The sequence below is a fragment of the Lissotriton helveticus genome, chromosome 11 (genome assembly GCF_964261635.1).
Source record: "Lissotriton helveticus chromosome 11, aLisHel1.1, whole genome shotgun sequence".
In the NCBI taxonomy this organism is placed as follows: domain Eukaryota; kingdom Metazoa; phylum Chordata; class Amphibia; order Caudata; family Salamandridae; genus Lissotriton; species Lissotriton helveticus.
This window is the reverse complement of record NC_136072.1, coordinates 782,378,016-782,399,057: the sequence shown is the minus strand read 5'-3', so window position 1 is coordinate 782,399,057 and position 21,042 is coordinate 782,378,016. Positions and strand designations below refer to the sequence as shown.

Sequence of the window (21,042 nt, the reverse complement as noted above, 5' to 3'; positions counted from 1 at the left end):
CAAGGGAGATCGCGTTGGAGGTTCACAGGGAAAGTCAGGGGTGGCAGTTTTAACATCTTGTCTTATTTATTTATTTCCCTAACGTATAGGAACAGATCCATAGGGATGGGCTGAGTGTCTCTGAAGAACGCCTCGTTATCCTGGAATCCCCCCCATGCTAGCATCCCAACCCTCCAGAGCATCCGGCGACACTTTGCTTCTTGCGTCACCGAAAGATCCATATGATAATGGATCCCAACAGTGGAGAGTACCGCATGGGTGCCTGTAGGTGCTTGGCTATACCCCGCCAAGCCACAGAGGGGCAAGTGACCATTGAGGGGGTCAGCATCCCGGGGTCAAGAAGGCGTCCCACAGAATGCCGTGATCGCAACAGGGGTGTCATATATGAGGGAGGTCAAAACCAATATGCTGCGAAGTGCGCCTGGGCACTTAAAAAAATAAGATTTCCATATTGGGAGCTTCAAACCCCCCACCTTTCGAGAATGGTTGTCATCACCTCCCACTTCAACCTGGGCTCTTTCCCACCCCATGTCATGTGATTAAGTTGAGTTTTTAGAGCTTTGGAAAAAATGTCTGCCCGGGTTATAGGGAATGTTAATAAAGAGATAAAGTATCTTTGGAAGCACTACCATCTTTATCAATGAAAACCGGGCTGCTAACGAGAAGGGCATAGAAATCCACCCAGCTATAGTCTCTGTTAGGGCGTCCAATGCCATTCCGTAATTGGCCCGCAGCAGTTCTGCTCTATATCTTGTGATGATTATCCCCAAGTGCTTGATCTCAAAGCCACACCAGGCCAGTGGGTAGTCCAAGACATACAGCCGAACCGCAGGGCTGGGAGGAAAAAGCTGAGATTTTTCCCAATTGACATTTATTTCAGAGTGTGTGCCGAAGTTAATGAACTCCTGCAGTATACGTTTGAGACTTAATTTCAGGGTCCCGAGTATACGGTGTAATGTCGTCTGCATAAAGGTATACTAGCAAATGCCTCGTGGGGTATCGAATCACTTACAGTAACTCAATCCAGGACAGGAAAGGGGGTGGAAATCCCATCTGGCTCAAGTTACCTAGGAGGTAATCCCGCTCCAGCGAATCAAATGACTTAGTGGCGTCCAGAAAGATTGACACCACAGATGGATCGGGGTCAATGTCCTGCATTAGAGCAAAGAGAGTACGGAGGTTAAATGACGTTGCGTGTCGAGGGATGAAGCCTGACTGGTTGGAGTCCATGAGCAGGCTCAATCGAGTAGCAAGCACTTTGGCCAGTATTTTCATGTTGCAGTTTATTGGGGAGAGGGGTCTGTACGATTTACACTTATCTTCCAGTTTGCCAGGTTACGATATAGAAATGATTGGCGCCTCCTGCATCGATAGCGGAAGAATGTTGGATTCCCAAGCCTCTTCGTATAGGGCTTTCTAGATTGGGAACAGACAGCCAATATGTTTTATAAAAATCAGCCGCCTCCTTTCGCTATGCACACCCCACAAATAGCAACTTTGAAGGCCTCCCATACTTGCCAACAGAGTACCCGTATCTATATTGCTCCAGAAGTTTTGCATCTCCCCTCCCAACTCTACCCTGACCGGGATATCTAAGAGAGAAAGAGGGGGGGGGGGAGTCTCCAGCACAGGTAGGGTGCAGGGGTGCTCAGGGGAGCCAGCAGCATCACCACCAGAGAGTGATCAGAGTATGTATGCTCCAGGTGGAATACCTGCTGCAACCAAGGACCTAGACCTCTGGAGATTAGCCAATAATTGAGTCGCGACCACGAAGAATAAACTGTGGAATGGAATGTGCCCTCTGTTCTCAAGGGGTGGCGAGTCCTCCAAGCATCCAAGAGGTGGTCTGCAGCAAAAGCATCTCTGGCTTGGCGCTGGGCATTGGTGTAGTGATGGCCTTAGGGGTGTGCTATGTACCGCTGCAAATCAGTCGTGATGTTCAGATACCTTCTCCCCACACAATATTAGTGGATCCTAGGTCTGTGATCTTCCCCCACAAGTTAGAAAAACAATCTGGGCCCTTGCTATTGGGGCCATAGCAGCACACCAAAGTGATAGTGTGATGCCAGTCTGCCCCACATATGGTTATAGTGGCCAAGTGAAGCTTGCATGGACCCCATTGCTAATTTGGGACATTTTTGATGAGTATCGCTGTTCTCCTGGCATACGTGGAGTATGCAGCAAAGCCTCTGTGCGCCGCTTATCGGGAGGCGAAGGTGGTAGGAACCGAGGGGGTGTAGGTGTGATTCTTGGAGCATAGCAAAGTGAATATTGTGCCTATCCAAATACGCCAAAATGTGCCTGCGCTTGCTGGGGGTTGTCTAGGCCCCGCACATGCCATGTTAAAAAGCTGTATCCTTGTCCCGCGTGATTAGCTGACATGTACATGCGACTTCAGGGAAAAGATCTAAGCGGGCAGACCAAAGGGTTCTAGAGTATTAAACGTGTGTTGCATCAGACTACACCAATCATTGTTTAGCAACATGAACATCTTTGACAGCCTTCCATTCCCACTCCCCACCCACAAAAGCAGCCCAAACCTGCCGGAGACAGTACCCCTTCCCTTCCCAACAATCCAAAGAGCAATCACAATAATTCAGTGAACTGGTATGCCAGCAATGATGGAGCGAGTAATTGAGTCTTGCTGAAAGCTCCCCTAGTGAGCACAACGTTTGGCATGCAGCAGGTGCATAAGAGAAAATAGATTGAAAGATGATAGAGGAAGAAATCCACTAGAAGAGCAGATTGAGGGAGGACCAGAGCCGCGTGAAACGGAAAAGAAATGAAGACTAAGCCAAAAGACCAGATAAGTTTTCATTATTGGGGGCCTTCTGGGGTGTCGCTCGAGGGCGCAGCAGGTCCCCCCTCCAAGAGAATGAGGGTCCCCAGAGAACTCTCATGGTGATCCCAATTGTCCGAAGTGTTTGTGAACAGTTCGATGATGAGGCGGATGCATCACATTTACACTTTCTAGAAACTGCTAGCAGGTACATAACTTGATGATATTGCAATTAAACTTTCGATCAGGAGCATTATCCAGAGTCAATAATCGAAGCATCTGTGCTATAGTTCAGGATCCGTCAGATCCCAGCCCAGCTCGCCCCTTCAGCCCTCTCAGACAGCAGAGAAGGAGAGCGAAAGGCAACTCTGGCCATATCTTTTGGGGGAGTCCCTCAAGAAGAACCCTTGAAGTCTGTCGCCTGTTGTGGATTGATGAAAAAATGTTGTCTCAGTTGATGCGTAACTCGCCGGCGCACTGGGTACAGCATGGCGTCCGTGATGTTTGCTTGTTGAAGCTTCTTTCACTGGCAGCAATTTCTTCAGAGCTTCCTGTACTGCCATAGTGAAATCCGGATAGATTGCAATGGCAGATCCTTCAAAGGTTACCTGGCACTGTTAAACTACTGAGATCGCGACATCACCCTCCTTCTGGCCTGAGAACAGTCTGGCGATGATAGGCCTCGGGGTTCCTCCAGGAGGTGGTCGCACCATCAATGCCTGAAGGGCTCTCTCTACCACCAGGTGTGCCGAAAAGAAACCCAGCTCTGAAGACGGTAGTCAGCAGACGCTCCACATACTCCTCCATCCTCCCAGTATTTGTAGATTCGGATATGCTAAGGATGCGTATATTGTTGCTGCGTGATCGCGCCTCTAAATCCTCGTTTTTAGCCACAATCACCTTCAGACGTCGTCCATATTGAGCAATTGTTCCCTTCTGCCTTCGAATGTATCCTCCAGCTTAGAGATTCTGTGCTCAGCCTCCTCAGTGCACTTATCATTCTTTTCAAGTTTCTGAGCTATCGCATCCATACGAGTGCACATAGAGGCCATTTTAGCTTCTATAGAGGAAAGGCTGTGCTTCATTGTTATGAGTAATGTTTTCAAATTGTCTGCTAGCAGGGCTTGGTTGTCTCTGTGCGACCCCTCCGCTGCGTGCACGCAGATTTGTGTGCTCAATCTGAACATGTTCTCTGCTTCCCCTCTGCTCTGCCCATGTTTAGACAGCTGCTGCTGTAATACAAGCTAGAGAGGTGCCTTTAGAAGAGCTTCTAAGGTGTGAACTGTGCTAGGGTGAATGTATATGGCAGGCTTGTAGGAGTTCCCAAACTGCAGGGGGGGAGCGACGGTCTGCCTGCAGTCTCTTAGCTCCAGCCCGCTTTCAGTTTCTTTCCGCCACGTCAGTGCGCAGGCAGTCAGAGCCCTCCATAGGCCGCAGCAGGCCTACACTGCTATGGTCATGCTGGGAGGCTGTAGGGCAGGGCAGGGTCCAGCAGCCTCACAGATGTTTGCAGTCTCCACCAGTCACTTCGCACCCATCGGTATCTGGCAGCAGCACAGAGAGCTGGTCTCCCCAGCAGATGGATGGCCACCATTTTCTAGATTTTAGCAGTAAACTGTTATGCACTTCCCACTCCTCACTATTGGATTACGGGCATCAAAGGGTGTCACTGGGTCAAAAGCACGGGGTCCCACGAGTTCTACGGCTGTATTAGTAGTAGCACTCTGCACCCATTCTCCTTACCCCTTGGCGGCAGGCAGCGTCACTGGAGATTCGTCTCTCCAGTCAGGGGGTTGCCATCTTAGAAGCTTCGCAGCTTCGCTCCGTATTGATATTAACCGGTCGAAAGAGGGTGTTAGGTCGCAGCACGCTTTGCGACCCCTAGCCCCAGAACCTGCCTTTGGATTCCGGCATTTGGGACAGGATACTGGCTGTTTTGTTAAATTAATTCTGTATGTAACTTTAAATAATTTACTATATAATTACCCTTTATGTAGGAATTTTTTTAAAATTGAAGTTCATTTTTTAAATATATTAAAAATATTTTAAAATGTAATAAAAAATTAAGTAAATAAACTCTTGAACTTTTTTGTATTTTTGTTCTGCATTTAAAATTAACATTTTAAACTATTTTACATTAATAGTTAACATTGAAATATTTATACTAATATATTTTTTATTTTAATGACCTTTTAAATTATCCCTGTACTTTACATAAATCTATCTCTGACATGGGGCGCAGATCTCCGCCTGTGTGTGAAAATTGACAATTAGTAACTTTACACTTGTAAATTAAACTCCATCCCCTGGTTTCGGGCGGGGGGGGGGCATATAAGTCTACATTTTTTTCATAAATGGTGAATTGACAAATGTATTAAAGTTACTCAAAAATGTAGGAGTAAATATATATGTGTGGATTTACTCGTCTGTAAGTTTACCTTTACGAATAAACCCATTATTGTTTCAGTAACATGTGAATACCAAGAAGTCTTGCTAGCTTGCACCACACGCTGACTCAAACAGCCATGCTAAAATTAAGTTTTGACTTTTTTTAATTTTCAAAATTATGATTATCGTTTCAGTGCTAAGTGAACTAGCAAATGAGTTCCAGCATATTTCAGTTGTTGTGCTTTACTGTTCTATGTTGCTACTGATTATCTACTTGTTGTATACTACTAGTTATAACAATAATCTATATACCACTATTTTTCATGTGGAGCGCTCTACCACCTCTTGTACTAGCTACGCTATATAAGAATACTGCTTCCTTTCTGAGTGACCTTGACTACATCCAGTTAATTGTCGCAGTCCAGAAAAAAAGGGCTGCATTTCAAGGTGAGCCAAATAGCCGGACTGACAACCAATCACATTCATATGTTCAAGGAATTATTGGTAATATGGAGTGGCTAAGCCTAACTCAATTAATAAGATTACATTCCACTTTAGTGGACATAGTCTTTCCCTCCAATTTTCATAGATCACAGACCTTTAGATCACCCAGTACTTGCTCATCACATGGTCTGACCAAGACTTCGTAGATTTCCAAATCACAGACAAACAAAAAATAACCTACACATGTGCATACCTTGCATTCCCACATCCACAGGGACATTGGAAGAATACTTAGTAACTCTTGCACTGACAACTCGAAGCTATAACAAACCCATCTCTCATGCACCCTCAGAAATGTTAGCTCATTTGGAAAATAAATTCACCTGGGCCCTTTACCACATAGCCCCCCTAAATTACCATAGAATCAACTCTTGGAAGTAGTGGAAACTATTGATACACATCTGGCTACCAGCTGAGTTGTAAGGGCAGTGTAAGAAATTGGGTTAGTAGTTGAGGGGGTGTAAGTACCTCAAGTAATTCCAGTTCTTGTCAAGGTAAGCTACAAAAGTCACTGTATAAACTTGAACTCCGCACCCTGGTAACTATGGCACATAACAGACATGCTTAATTAATTTAGAGGTAATGTGTGAAGTATTTGTGCTGTATTAAACCAGTAATAAAGTTAAAATGCAAAACAATAAAAAGCCTAAAACAACCTTTTTTAACCCTTTCTATGCTGATGACGGAACCGCTCTGTCATCAGCTGCGGTGGCGCTGTGCTGATGACAGAGCGGTTCCGTCATTGCACGGCCGCCGCGCCTGTGCGGCGCGGATTCCTCGCCTGCGCTGGGCGTTCTATTGAGCGGGCGGGGCCATGACAGAACCACTCCGTCATCAGCACAGCCCAACCGCGGCTGGTGACGGAGCGGTTCCGTCACCAGCATGCGGCCGCCACGCGGCCGCCCCGCCCCCTTAGCGCTGCGGCGGAATAGCCGCCTCAGCGATGTGGTTAAAAATTTAGTAAATTCTAATGAACAAATGACACCAAAAATACAATGTTCAATAAGGGGAACCAGAGATATGAATTTTAAAGTTTTAATTAGGAATAGCATCAAAAAGCACACAGTGCTAAGGATAGTCAATGGTCATGGTAGAGCAGGAACTAGGCTCAATTTGACGCGGACTGTGATGGAGTGCTGGTCGGATACACTAACTAATTTGTCCGGCTCTAAGTTTTTACTTTCTAACTTTCAACATAGGAGTAAACTGCTAAAGCCCCTCTTTCTCCCCTTCTCCCGGGACTCGAGGGAGGCACTTAGGGAGTTCTCCAGTATTGTATCTTTGATAGATTCACATGCTTGAATCATCCCCGTCATGGTGGTAGTACCACGATAACAGTAAAATAGCAGTATAAAAGCTAAAAGGACAATACCCCTTGAAAATCTATAGTATTTAGTAACCGGTTAACCTTGTTAAAGAACATCCAAACTCCAACCAATCACATCATAGACCCCCGGGTATCCATCCCCTGCAGGGCCACCATACCTCAGAGTTCTTACCGCACATCGTGTGTTAGGGAGTCTCCCGAGCTCTGTTTAGTCATTGTTTCTGCATTGAACATTTCAACTTTCAGCTGGCAGTTCCTTTTCCTCAACCCTCTCATGTTATTTTTGTTGTCCTCATTTCCCAGGTATACAAGCGTTTTACTCCTTGATAACCTCCGAGATGGCGCCAACCAGTGATCTTTTATTTACTGGGATGGTACACTCTACTCCTTGCCTTCTTTACTCAACCATTGGTGACTGTTTTGCCCAGTAATATTAGATAAAATATCAATTTTTTGGTATTTTTTATCAAAGATTCGTGATTATCGGGAAGTTAAAAAAAAAAAAAAAAAAAAGATTTGCTTACCTGGAGCATTTCACCAAGTATTGGGGGAGGAGTTTTCCTAACGACTAGGGCGGCCGACCTCGTATCTGGGACCTGGGTTAGAGTCTCGGCAATGACGCTGGACATCCTGTGATTCTGGGCAAATCACTTAATCTCCCCGTGCCTAACAAAAATGAATGTGTCCTCTTGTAATGCAACTGGTGCTATGTAAAGCGCTCTGATACCCGATTCGGGTCAAGTTCGCGATATATAAAACTGTTAAAAAAACAACAAAAAAAAGTATTAAAAGAATTGTTACTCTCTTGTTATGTTATATGGTATTTGTAAAGCGCGCAGCTACTCCTAAGAGTGTTCCGGCGCTGACTTAACCCTATTGACAGAGTAATTGGAAGCGGCTACGGGTGGCTTAGCTATTGTTGAAACAACCAGGTTTTTAGCTTTCTCCTAAAGCTAAGGAGAACCTGTTCCTGTCTCAGGTGAGGCGTCAAGTAATTCCAAAGCTTAGTAGCGGTCACCTGGAAGGAGCGTCCACCCATACGCGAGTGGGCGAACTTTGGAACGATCAACAGCCTCTGCGTTGAGGCTTGCAAGGTTCTGATTGGAGCAAAGATCCAGATTCTGCTCCTAAATATAGGGTGAGTCGACGTTATGAAAGGCTTTGAAGACCAGTACCAGAGCCTTGAAGTTCACCCTTTTTCGCACCGGGAGCCAATGCAAGGACATCAAGAGGCGTCATAAGTCCTAAGGTCAACGAACAGGACGGTTCTTGCTGCCGCGTTTTATACCTCCTGTAAGCGGCCTGGTAGGTAGTCTCCGAGGCCTAGATACAGAACATTGGCGTAGTCAAGTCTAGATGTTATCAAGGCTTAGACCACTGTTTTCCTATGTGAAATTTAGAGGAAAGCTAGAAAATTCCTCATCATTTTCAGTAGTTCAAAACATGTGGCGGCCACAGACTTAACTTGACACTTCATGGACACGTCCGCATCCATTTTTACCACCAGATTTTTTATGCTGGTAACTGGACAAACGGGGGGGGGGGGACATGTCCTGGGGCCACCAATTATGCCGTTCCACGGCGGGACTATGGCCGAAAAAAATTATTTCGTTCTTAACAGTTGCATAACAATTGGTTTTGCCTGAACCAGGAGAACGATGAATGTGTACGGGTATTGCACTCAATTTGCCTTGTTTTATATGTTTGTGCGGTATGTGTGCTGTGTTGGATTAGTGCCTGCCCACTTCTATAACAAGTTGAATCTGGCCTGGCCCCAAGGGGTCGCCAGGACTCCAACACGCACTACAAAAATTCAGATAAATCTATTAACCATTTCAATACAATTTTATCAATGTGCCAAGTTAAATCATCACAATTTCACAATGTTGATGTACACGTTAAAGATTATTTACAATATCACATTTGCATTGCGTCAATGTGTACTCAAAACATAGTATTTTTTTATAAAGTTTTTTTTTTAAAATTCAGTAGAAACCCAATGCATTTCGGGGCTTGGGCCCCTTCGTCAGGGTTCTGTTGACAAAGAAAGAAAAAGAAAAAGAAGAAAGGAAACTTTAGTTACTTTTGGCGGTTTTTGGAGGATTCAATGCTTAATAACTCTTGTAGCTAGTGATGTTTACCAACTTTCTTACCTCGAATGCGAGGTGACTCAATAAATCTTAAACTGCGTAATCTATAGCGATGCTACAGTTGATCTAAAACAAGAGAATTGTATAAAAGAAGGAAATTATATAAATTACTTGCTAAATTAGTTAGACTATACACGCAATTATTGGTGTTTGCTGTACTGATTTCATTTCTTGTACCTGAGCCTGGTTTGTTTGGTGCATATCTGGAAAAATTTGAAAAAGAAAATATTCCGATGTTATAGTTAATTTTACTCGAACATCAAACCTAGTCAGTGTCAAGAGACAGAGCAATCGTTAAATGGTATCCAATGCTCACCTGTAGGTCTCTTGTTATTTCGTTAAATGGTTGCCCTGTGAAATACAAAAGTCCCATTGAACGTCGTGGTTTATATTACGAAGTCTACACCAGTTTGTCAAAGATTTAAAAAAATGTGTTTACCTGCGAGCCTTTTCGATATTCAGTTGGTCTCGCTAGTCAAATTTGCGCGTTTTAGCTGTAAATATAAAAAACGCGTTCAGTGGCCTGTTATCGATTTAAAGTTCGGCAACATCCACGTTGCTTAATTGTTAGAGTGCTCTAGAGGGAGTTTGAGGCTTACCGTTTCCGCAAACGATGTTGCTCGTAGTAACGTCTCAAGTCGGGTGTGCCGACCGGAGCTGGATTGCTATGTTTATAGTCCCTTGTCGCTAACTAAAGTTTCCTTTCTTCTTTTTCTTTTTCTTTCTTCGTCAACAGACCCCTGACGAAGGGGCCCAAGCCCCGAAATGCATTGGGTTTCTACTGATTTTTTTTTTTTTTAAAAACGTTATAAAAAATACTGTTTTGAGTACACATTGACGCAATGCAAATGTGACTGTTCATATTGTAAATAATCTTTAACGTGTACATCAACATTGTGAAATTGTGATGATTTAACCTGACACATTGATAAAATTGTATTGAAATGGTTAATAGATTTATCTGAATTTTTGTAGTGCGTGTTGGAGTCCTGGCGACCCCTTGGGGCCAGGCCAGATTCAACTTGAACCAGGAGAACACCTCGGTCAGGCAGTTGTTAATTTCATCTCCTCTCAGCGCAGCGTTTATCTCGCAAATAAACAGCAGCTGCATGTCATCGACGTAGGATATGACCTTTGCTCCGTAATGCTCAGCCAGGAGTGCCAAGGGAGCCATTTATAGATTGAACAAAGTTGGGCTCAGCACCGAGCGCAGAGGCCCACCGACCTCTTGGGCGGAATAAGAGCAGAAAAAGGGGGGACCATACGGTTTGCTGGCTGCTTTCCAAAAAGGAGGCAAACCATTTAAGGACCGTGCACCCATTACCGCAGCCCTAAAGTCTGTGCGGAAGTAAATCGTAGGGAATGGTATCAAAGGCCGCCAAGAGGTCCAGCAATATCAGTACCGCTTTTCCGCCGCTGTCCAGTGTGGTTTTAATTGTGTCAGAGACCTCCAATAGCGCCGTCTCCGTACTAAAATTAGCTCTAAACTCCGACTGACTGGAGTGTAGTGCATGGGTTGTCTCTATAAAATCAGCGAACACAATGTTCATGTACTTCTTCAGAGCCTTGGAGAAGTATGGCAGTAGCGTAATTGGCCTGTAGTTGCTTGCTATAGAGGGAGCTCCCAAAAGCTTTTTGAGGAGTGGCAAGATTCAACTGTGTTTCCAGCACTCTGACATCAAACCCTCGGCTAAAGAGAGATTCAGGACTGAGTTGACTGCTGAATTGATCACTTCAGTAATAAAGGCCAGTACTTTGGCCGGGTAAGGGTCCAAGGGAGAGCCACATTTCAGCGCTTGCATTATTTTAAGAGACGTGGCCAGGGGAATAGGGGGGAACTCCAAAAGAGTCTTGTCTGAATTGGAGCAGGCAAGAGGAGGTGAAACTAAAATACCATCGCTCGTTTGGAGCGCAGTCCCAAATGCCTCCTGGATAATTTTTATTTTATTATACAAATATTGCGCCATGTGGCATGTCCATTCATCTGTAGGGGTGAAAGGGTGCCTAATTGCGCTTGGGGAGGAGAAGGCGTTGACAATCTTGAACCATTCCAGGCTACTATTCTCAGCTTTTTTGAGGCCAGGAATTTTTTCCCCTCTCGAACTTTAGCATAGTGGGTCATTTTGTAAGTAGTTTTATTTATGGGATCAAAGTTCTTTCTCCATCGTCTTTCCAGGAATTTGCACAAGCTTTTACTTTTCCTTAGTTCCTCTGTCAACCAGGGAGCGGAGACACAGCCCGATTTAGCTGCTTGCATTTTTGGTGAAGCGAATTGCAAATCCCACTTCCGGAGCCATCCTTCAAGTGAGCAACTGAGATGCTGCTAAAAAGTGAGTTTACTGCAGAATGTCAGTCTGAAAAGGGCTGTTTAGGGCCTGCAAGACTTGTGGAAAGTCCCGACTTTTCTCAGAAGACCCTCCTAAAGAGTGCTTATACTGCCTTTACCCAGATCACAAGCCTAAGGACTAAGCACTGCCAGACTTTCATCAAAAATCCTTAAAGATCGTGAGGGAAGGCTTCTCATTTGGCTTCAAAAGAGAAAATCTGTGAGGGAATCTGACTCAGAGAGTGAGGAGAGGCCTCATACCTTCTCTAAGAAAAGGAAGGATGAGGATCCTTCTTCTGGTCTGAGAGATCCACAGAAACAAAGATCTCAGAGCAAGAGGTCTTCGGTGGAAAAAGAGCGAAAAAAGATCAACCTGGCTCGTCTCGGGCCCAAAAAAGATCTGGTTCTGCTCCTCCTTCTGCTCCACATACTCCCTCACAGAAAATCCGTCCGTCGTCAGGCTTGTCGACGAGGCATTCTCCGCCTAAGACCATCAAAAAGACTCCAACTGTTTTGGCAGCAACATCGACGACTATCAAGACAACAACGGCTGTCTCGTCGACGAAGACTGAAGTGGTATGTCGACGGCTTTGGTAAGGAGTTAGTCATCGAGAACTTGGCCGTCAACTAGCATCTCCGCCCCGTCAACGGATATTTCCACGCCGTTGGTGCAGTCTCTGGTGACGATCCAGTCGACGAGAAAAATGGACATGCCAGTCTCCAAATCATTATTACAAGACTTTTCCAAGATATCTCCTCTGTCTTCTTCTCGCCTCCTGGAATTTCAGGAATCGGAGGATGAAGGTCCTTATGGCCCTGCTTACAGCCTCTTTCAACTAAGACTAAAGTGCCAGAAATCTGAAGAAGATCAACCAGATGACCCTTATGTGCACCTAGAAGGTGATTATTCAGTTTCAAATAGACGCTCAGGTATGCAGCGCTTGGACACCTTCCAGGAACATTACCCATACTATGAGCAGGAAGAGGAGGACCGTCAATAAGAACCCTCCATTAACGTTCCAATGTCACTGGTCACAGACTTAAGTTTGATGTTAAATGACTATTCTAAACGGTTCACTGAGGCCAATGTGGCCAGAAGCCAGTTTCTCTGCAGGAGAAGACTGCCAAGACTCCAGATCAAGAAACCCCACCTGCACCGCCAAATTGGAAGTCCTAATCTCCCCTACAGATCTCTACTAGAGCATCAGATAGTGGTGACCAGCAATTGGAAGAGGGAGAGATACAAGTGGACACTGATGTCCATGATGAGTGGATGGATTATGTGCCACATACACCGCCTTCTCCCTCGCTGCTAATGGCTGACTATCCTGCAGCAGATATCGGCGGCTTCCATGACCTTCTTGAAAGAGCGTCGAAATGCTTTGACCTTCCTATGCCCGTTAAGCAAGCGGAATGCTTCTTGTACGACTTCAAGGCTACCACGCAGCTTTCTGTTAGGGCAATTTCTATTGTCGACTACTTGTGGCAAGAAGGCATTAAGTTAATGGAAAATCCAGCTTTAGTGCCAGCAGTCATTCCAAAACTGGATAAAAAGTACAGAGCGCTGGATGACTCTCTGTGAGAAAGTGAGTTTCTGTTGCAGTACCCCCCGCCTCACACTTTTTACCTGATATCTGATGCACTTTTTCTTGGTGTGCCCTGGGTCCCAGCCAATCAGGTACCCAAGGCCTGTGTTCCTTCCCTAAAAACTGTACTAAAGCCTAAACCCAATTGGCATCTCTGGCCACATGTCATCCCCTAGTAAATGGTACCCAGGGCATTGTGACCAGAGAAGACCCCTAAGGGCTGCAGCACTTATTGTGCCACCCTTAGCGGCCCTCTACTCTGACACACACACATCCTGCCTTTGCAGGCTGAGTGTCCTGGTGCAGAACTAAACAAAGAGTCGACATGGCACACATCCCTGTGTGCCATGCCCACAACCCCCTGCCCTGGCATACATCAGCCACCCCTCTAGCTGTGTGCCCTATGCCAGTGGTATGGGCTTAGGTGCATGAGCCCTGTGCCCTTACAGTACCCAGGGCCATTCCTGGGCACTGTAAGTGCAGTGATGCCATTAAGAGTATATGGTGCTGGGAGGTTGTCATTACGAGTTCCCCAGCACCATAATGGCTACACTGAAGGCTGACAAGTTTGATATCAAACTTCTCAGCACATTAAACCCACACTGATGCCAGTGTGGGATTTAATGTACCATGCACTACAGAGGGCGTCTTAGAGATGCCCTCTGAAACCTAAACCTACAATCCACGTCTTGTCTGAGAGGCTGCCTATGCTGCCACACAGCAGACATGTTGCAGGACCCCTGGCTGGAGAGCTCCTGATCTCCTGGGCCTGCAACTATTCACATCCTGGGACGAGGTGCCAAGCCTTCTCCCCCAGGATGGGCAGGAGAAGCTTCAAAGGCATTCCGCCTTTATGAGCTTCTCCAGACCACTTGCTGTACTCCGCAACTGGCCCCCACCAGTTCTGGCCCCCACCCTGGCGGGAAGACTGGTGGGAAACCCTACGTCAGGAAAGGGGGTGTGCCAGCCTGTGCCAATTCCACCCCTCAGGCGGGAGAGGTGAGGTGATGCACGACCCGGGCTCCGCCCATCTTGAGGATGGGGAGCCCTGCCCAATCCTCCCGTTTCGGTTGTTGTCGCTCCAGGAGATTCTCCTTCTCTTGGAGTCAGGAGATTACGTGACCTCTCTGGATCTTCTGGATGCATATTTTCACATTCCTATTCATCCAAAGCACCGTCATTTCCTCCGGTTCCATGTGGCAGGGTGCCACTGCCAGTTCAAGGTACTACCTTGCGGTCTAAAGTCTGTGCCCAGGGTTTTCACCAAATGCTTGGCGCTAGTAGCGGCCTATCTCTGGCGCTCCGATCACCAGGTGTTTACCTACCTGGACAACTGGTTGGTCAAGGCTCCAACATTTCAAGGTGCAAGAAAGTCCACGAACGCCAGTCTTCGCCTTTTTCGCTCTTTGGGTCTCAATCTCAACGAAGAGAAGTCTTTACTCCTTCCTTCCAAGTCTTTGGTGTTTCTGGGAGTGATGTTAAACACCAACAGCTCAATGGCTTTTCCCACAGATGAAAGAATTTCTCGTCTTCTAAGGATGGTTCAGTCCCTTTTTTCAAAAAAGTTTGTTTCTGTGAGGATTTACAAATCAATGTGGGGGAGGATGTCATCTTGCATTCTGTTGATTCCTCACTGTCGTCTGCGGATGAGGCCACTTCAGGTGCAGCTCGGCGCCAAATGGATACAAGCTCGAGGCTCCTTCGAAGACACTATAAAACACGCCTCAGATGATATGGGTAATGTCTTGGTGGACATTAAGAAGCAATCTCACAAGACTTATCCTTCCACCAAAGCCTTTGATGATAATGACAACAAACGCTCCCATTGAGGAATGGGGAGCTCACCTCGAGGAACTTCAAGTTCAAGGGAGGTGGTCGGACCAGGAGTCTGTATGCCACATCAACCTGTTGGAGCTGAAGGCAGTTTTTCTAGGGCTCTGTTCCTTCCTACCAAGGATAAAGGGTTCGTCAATCCTCGTCCGCACGTACAACACAACCAACATGTTTACCTGCAGAAACCAAGAGGGACGAGCTCTCCAGTTCTCTCAAGTCTGGCACAATGAATTTGGAATTGGCTGATTCACCAAAATATTTCCGTACAAGTCACTTTGCCACAAGTTAGCAAGGATGAAGTGCACAGAGATATATAGCCAACAAAATAGCGTTCATCGATCGGGCAAAAACATCTGGGAAGCCTCTGCAGAAACTTTAAATTTCCAGGCTAGCAACACCCTAGAGGAAAAAGTGAGCAAATCATAAGCACCCTCCACCATCACTGTTGGCCACATCTACCCCCACGGTTATAAGACTTGTATCACTAAATGAAACTAAAAGCATTTTCAAATCTGCATCGCAGACATTCAGAATTTGTCAAAGCAGTCTCATCTCCTGACTTTTATAACCACTCAATTCCATTCTTTTGCAAAAAAGACTTCACCATAAAGGACTGCATTAGGCTATCTCACATGCCCGTTGAATTAATCATTACATCAGTTATTCCCTGACAGACCCCACTTGAAGACTTCACCCCCTTTTCAATATCTTTTTGTCCTTTCCCCAAATCCTTGTGAGACCACCGACAAATGCATTACAATTCTCATTAATTTATGCCTCTTTGTTTTTGCCCCGATTAACACCAGCCTTGTTAATCAGTCACTTTCTAAAGGTGTATTTCTCACTACCTAGTGGCACTTTTGAAATAATAATTGCCGATCCTGATACTCGTTCCAGCTACCTCACTGTTTTGTGTCTTTAATACTTGGGTTAAGATAATTGATCTATAGCTGTAGTTCTTACCTTGCTGAGGAACAGAATCAACACTCCAAGCATCAGAATGGACATTCTAGTAGCTCAAGTGTGGGCCAGTCGTGTCTATTAATGATCCTGGATCTCTCTAGCTTTCAACACCATCGACCACAGTGTGCTCTTCAATTACTTTACTACGCATGCAGGTGTCGGTGGAATGGCTTTAGTCTGCATTGCCTGGTTCACTTGCTGCATGAATATCCTCACCCAGCAAGTAAAACTAAGCTTATTTTCTGCCTCAAATTACATCCAAATGGCTGTGGGGACCTAAGGTTTCAACACACACCTCTGTTCTATTCATGTTCTGGAAGGGCGTCGCATGGTCTAGCACATGTACTCTGTCAAAACACAGATCCCTCTCAAATTAGGTGGTTGGGTGATTTAAATCTGCACCTAGAAGACCCCACCATCCCCTCCTGTTCTAACCTGTTGGAAGACTTAAATGCTCTAAATCTGTCCCTGCTAAACTCTAGCCCGACTCACATAGCGGGCCACCTGTTGGATCCCATAATATCCAACATCAGGGAACTTAGTTGTATATCCACCTTGCCCACTGGTTGGTCCGACCACCATCTTATTAATTTCAGTTTGATCTTCCCACCCTCCCCCAGCCAGAAACAAAATACCGACGCTTCCTACAGGAAAAATTGGAAGTTAGTAGATATTGAAGCATTAAACTCTGCACTAAAACAAAACCCTCTAAGCCTAAATTCTAACATGGATTGCCTAGCAACTGAAGCTCACAATTGGCTTAGCAACGCAGCTAATAAATGTCTGCCTTCCACCTTTACCAAAGGGAGCAGACATCGCCCTCCGGTTCCATGGTTTAACGAGAGCCTAAAGATTGAAAAATCCAAATGCAAAGCATTAGAACGCAAATGGCGTAAAAATTACGATCCCAATGCTAAAATAAGCTACCAAAAAGCCAGAAACCTCTATCACGCCGCCTGTACAAAGGCAAGAGCTGTTTTTGTCTCAAAAACTATTTCTGAAGCAACCAACATGCCTAAAACTCTCTTTTCTAAAGTCAAGGAACTGGCTGGCGCACACACCACTGCTGCTGTACCCCCTTTAAACACACAACAATGCCAGGCACTAGCATGCTTTTTTACTGAGAAAATCGACAAAATCATCTCAGATATAAAGGCAAGAATTTCTGTTTCAGAACCTTCCATTCTTTCTGACACAGTTTCCACCTCTCTGGAGGGAAATCTATTGGAATCCTGGCCTGATCTTTCAATAGAGAAACTAAAAGGAATCCTTAAAACTGTAAAATCTGGCTCCCCCAGGGACCCTATCCCCATTAAAATTATTAAAAAATTGGATGACCACTCATTGGAGATCATTGCTAATCTCCTAAACTCATCCCTAAACTGCGCTACTGTCCCAGCCTTATGGAAGCACGCTATGGTGACACCCCTTTTGAAAAAGCCAACTGCAAACCCAGAAATACTGGCTAATTATAGACCGATATCTCTGCTTCCAGCTTTTTCTAAATGTCTAGAGAGGCACGTACACTCTGCTTTAGCCACCTTTGCAGAAGAAAATTCTCTACTCCATCCCTTACAATCTGGCTTCAGGGCCGGTTTCTCCACAGAAACCGCCCTGCTTGGTGTCACTGAACACATCAGAAAACTTCTCGACCAAGGTCAGACGGTCGCACTCGTGTTATTGGACCTAAGTGCGGCGTTCGACACCATCTCCCATGAAACTCTTATTAAAGAGCTGTATACAAATGGTGTACGTGGAAAGGCGCTGGATTGGATCAGATCTTTCCTGGCTAATCGAACTTTCCAGATTACATCTTCAGGAGCCGTCTCAGACACTTTGCCTGCATCGCATGGAGTGCCCCAGGGGTCCATCCTTAGTCCTTTATTTTTTAATATGTACCTTAAACCCCTTGCTGACCTTGTTGAACAATCAGGTCTAACGCTCATGAATTACGCTGACGACTCCCAGATAATCTTCTCCCTATCTGAATCTTGTCCTCACTCCCCCTCGTTACTAAAGAAAGGATTATCTAAAATATTAAACTGGATGACAACAAACCAGTTAAAACTAAACGGTGACAAGACGGAAATACTGATTTTGGGAAAAGATCAAGATCTCTGGAATCCCGTACATTGGCCTGATCAGATGGGCGTTTTTCCTGCCCCGGTGACCCACGCCCGAAATCTGGGATTTATACTGGACAGCTCCTTATCTATGAACAAACAAGCCAGTAAAGTAGCCGGCCTATGCCTCACCATAGTTAAATGGCTGAGGAAGATCCTCTGGATGCTGCCTGTATCAACGCAAAAGACCGTAGTCAATGCCTTAATTACATCAAGGCTTGACTACGGCAACATTCTATATTTAGGCGCAAACAAATCTGTGATCGGACGACTACAGGTAGCGCAAAATGCAGCGGTCAGGCTACTCTGCAATATTCCGAAGAACTCCGGAGTTTCGATTCATCGTAGGAATCTTCACTGGCTCAGGATCGAAAGCAGAATCCGCTTTAAAGCCCTGAATTATATGTTCAGAATTAAAGCAGGAACAGCACCTAAATACCTCCAAACTCTTGCCTACCTCTATACCCCCAAGAGAAATCTCCGATCGCAGACGGCAGTTTGTTTCTGCATACCAAGGTTCAAACGAGCAAGAACAGGTGGCAGATCCTTTGCTTATCTGGGACCTTCCCTTTGGCACACACTCCCCCCTTGTATCCGAAAGGAAGAAAAGTATTCCAGGTTCAGAAAGCTTGTTAAGACCTGGCTGTTTGAACAATAAAAAACACTAACAACCACCCCTTCCTTGTTTTCTGCTCTCTAAACTAGCTGTGCCTAGGCGCCGGGAAACCCTTTTTGGGTAGCTGTTGCGCCCTATAAATTGACAAAATAAATATAAATAAATAAATTAGAGCAAGGTCCTGGAGACCCTTACAGTATGGCAAACACATTTTTGAGGAATGGATGAGTCTAAATTTGTTCTGGCTCAGCGGCATGAATCTTCAGATCCTACCTCAGAGCCCAATGGATTGCTTGACAGTACTTTTTTATGGGCTCTCCTTCAGCCCCAGTACTGAACTAACAACGCCTAGAAATCTTTTCAAAGTGTTTGTCAAAGTGTGATCTTTCACTCCACATCTAAATGCTGTCACCAAGAAATTATTTCTTCTACATACAAAAGTTGTGTGGAATATAAAATTCCCTAGCTATAGTGAAGGAAAGTTTCAACTCTATTAAGGACCCGGAGGTGAGGATTATGCTTAGCTCTTCCTTTATTTTCCGCTCATCAGCCTTATCAACACAACAAATTCAGAAAGACTACAAATCCCATGAGTCTTTTTATTAGAACAATAGCAACAACCATAGAGACAGTCCCATATAAACAATAGCAACTGACAGCACTTCCTCTTTCTTCAGGTGAAACACATGTTATACTGCTTTTCGATTAATAATCGTGCTTCTTATCAGACCCTGCGAAGGCAAGAGAGACCGTATCAGATAAAATAGGACACCCAACAGAACGTCCAACCACAGTGTATATAAGATCAAATTGGGGAGCGGGGGTGGGGGGGGGCGGGGATAATCCTCGCCTCCTTGTCCTTAATAAAATTGAAACTTTCCTTCACAATAGCTAGGAAATTATATATTCTATGTCAGGTCCAGATGATCGGATTATGCTAATTCAAAGCTGATCGACCACTAGCGAGGCCATGTATGAGATAGGCTTGAAATAAAAAACCTTGAAAGTGAGGACCAATCCGCTGCTCTAAGGATGTCCTCCAGACTGCTCCCAAATGAAAAAGCTTTTGACGCCATGGCACCCCTTGTGGAGTGTGCGCCAAAGGTTGAGGTGTCTATCAAAACTTCTTCCAGTATCCATCGCACCCAGCGTGCAATCGTAGTGGACGAGACCGGTTTGAAAGGTTTCTTTAATGATTAATGAAAGAAAAAGTTGTGAGGTACCAGGGGGATGATACTCTTCTGTTATTTACTCATATGCCCTGAGACAACGTACCACGCACAACTTAAGGTGATCCAGGGACACCAAATAATGAACCACCCTAGTATTGGATTTTGTCAGTTAGGCAATCGTAAAAGACACCTTCTGGCGTGAAGATACAAGAAGATATTTCTAGCGCTCACACATCTGATACTCGTTTACAAGAGATCAGGCACAAAAGCATGGCTAGCTTTCCTGTTCTTTCTGTGAAAGGTATCGGTTATCCTGCCAGGATTGAAGTAGTCTGAGGACCATGTTTACATCCCGTAAAGAAGAATACTTTGTACACGGAGGAAAAGACAGTTTAATACCCCTCATTAATCTACAAACAAAAGGATGTTCTCCTACTGGGGTCTCATGTAGTGGGACATGCCCTGCAGAGATCAGCACGACTGGCATTAATTGATCGATAAGCAAGGCTTTTATCGGCCAATTCTGATAAATAATTCACTATGTGAACTACATCTGCCCCCACGGGATCATAACCCTGTAGCAGACACCAACATGACCACTTGTGCCACGCCGATTTGTACTGTATGATTGTAGACTCTGCACATGCCTTTCTGATAAGAGAGGAAGCCCCTGTCCAAAGGCCTGGGATTTCCCAACAACCCCTGTAATCTTCCAGGCCATGAGTGTTAGAGTCCCCTTATGAGTGGGTGAACTCCGGGTTGTTAACTCCCATTGTGAGTAATGAACTACAGCGACCAGGATCCTTCACGACTGGGGAGCAGAACACTAGGGCAGACGCGGGCAAGTCGCGACAAGGTGAAAAGACACATCCACCTCATGTTTTTCCACAGCGTGACAAGGAGGTGGAGAGGCGAGGAGTTGACCCCGGAAGCAATGTTGCACTGCTATTGAAAGCGAGGCTAAACCAGGAAGAGGCGTCGTTGACCAGCAGAAGCGAAGAGAGGTACGAGGAGTAGAGTGTGGAAGGAGTGCAAGACGCCAAGCAGAGTGTGGAACACAAGGACGGCAAGCGGAGCGGAGCTGAGGAGGAAGAAGCAGACGACCACTGGACCGAAGCGTGGTGGCGTCCACCTGAGGAGGCTGAAGAGCGGCCGCGGAGCCAGTGAGTGACGCTGGTTCGGGAGAAAGCGGGGTGGATTAGACGAGGAGGGAGGATCACGGGTACGGGGAGGAAATCGCACCCTGTTGGCAAGTGAGAATAAACCCTGCTAAAC

At 45.5% G+C, this 21,042-nt stretch overlaps 1 protein-coding gene across 1 annotated transcript in view; it reads left to right on the top strand.

Annotated features, from left to right (window-relative positions):
• The window catches only part of PCYOX1 (prenylcysteine oxidase 1), a 187,056-nt gene that overhangs the window by 106,103 nt on the left and 59,911 nt on the right, over positions 1 to 21,042 (top strand). The gene's annotated exons all lie outside the window — the stretch shown is intronic.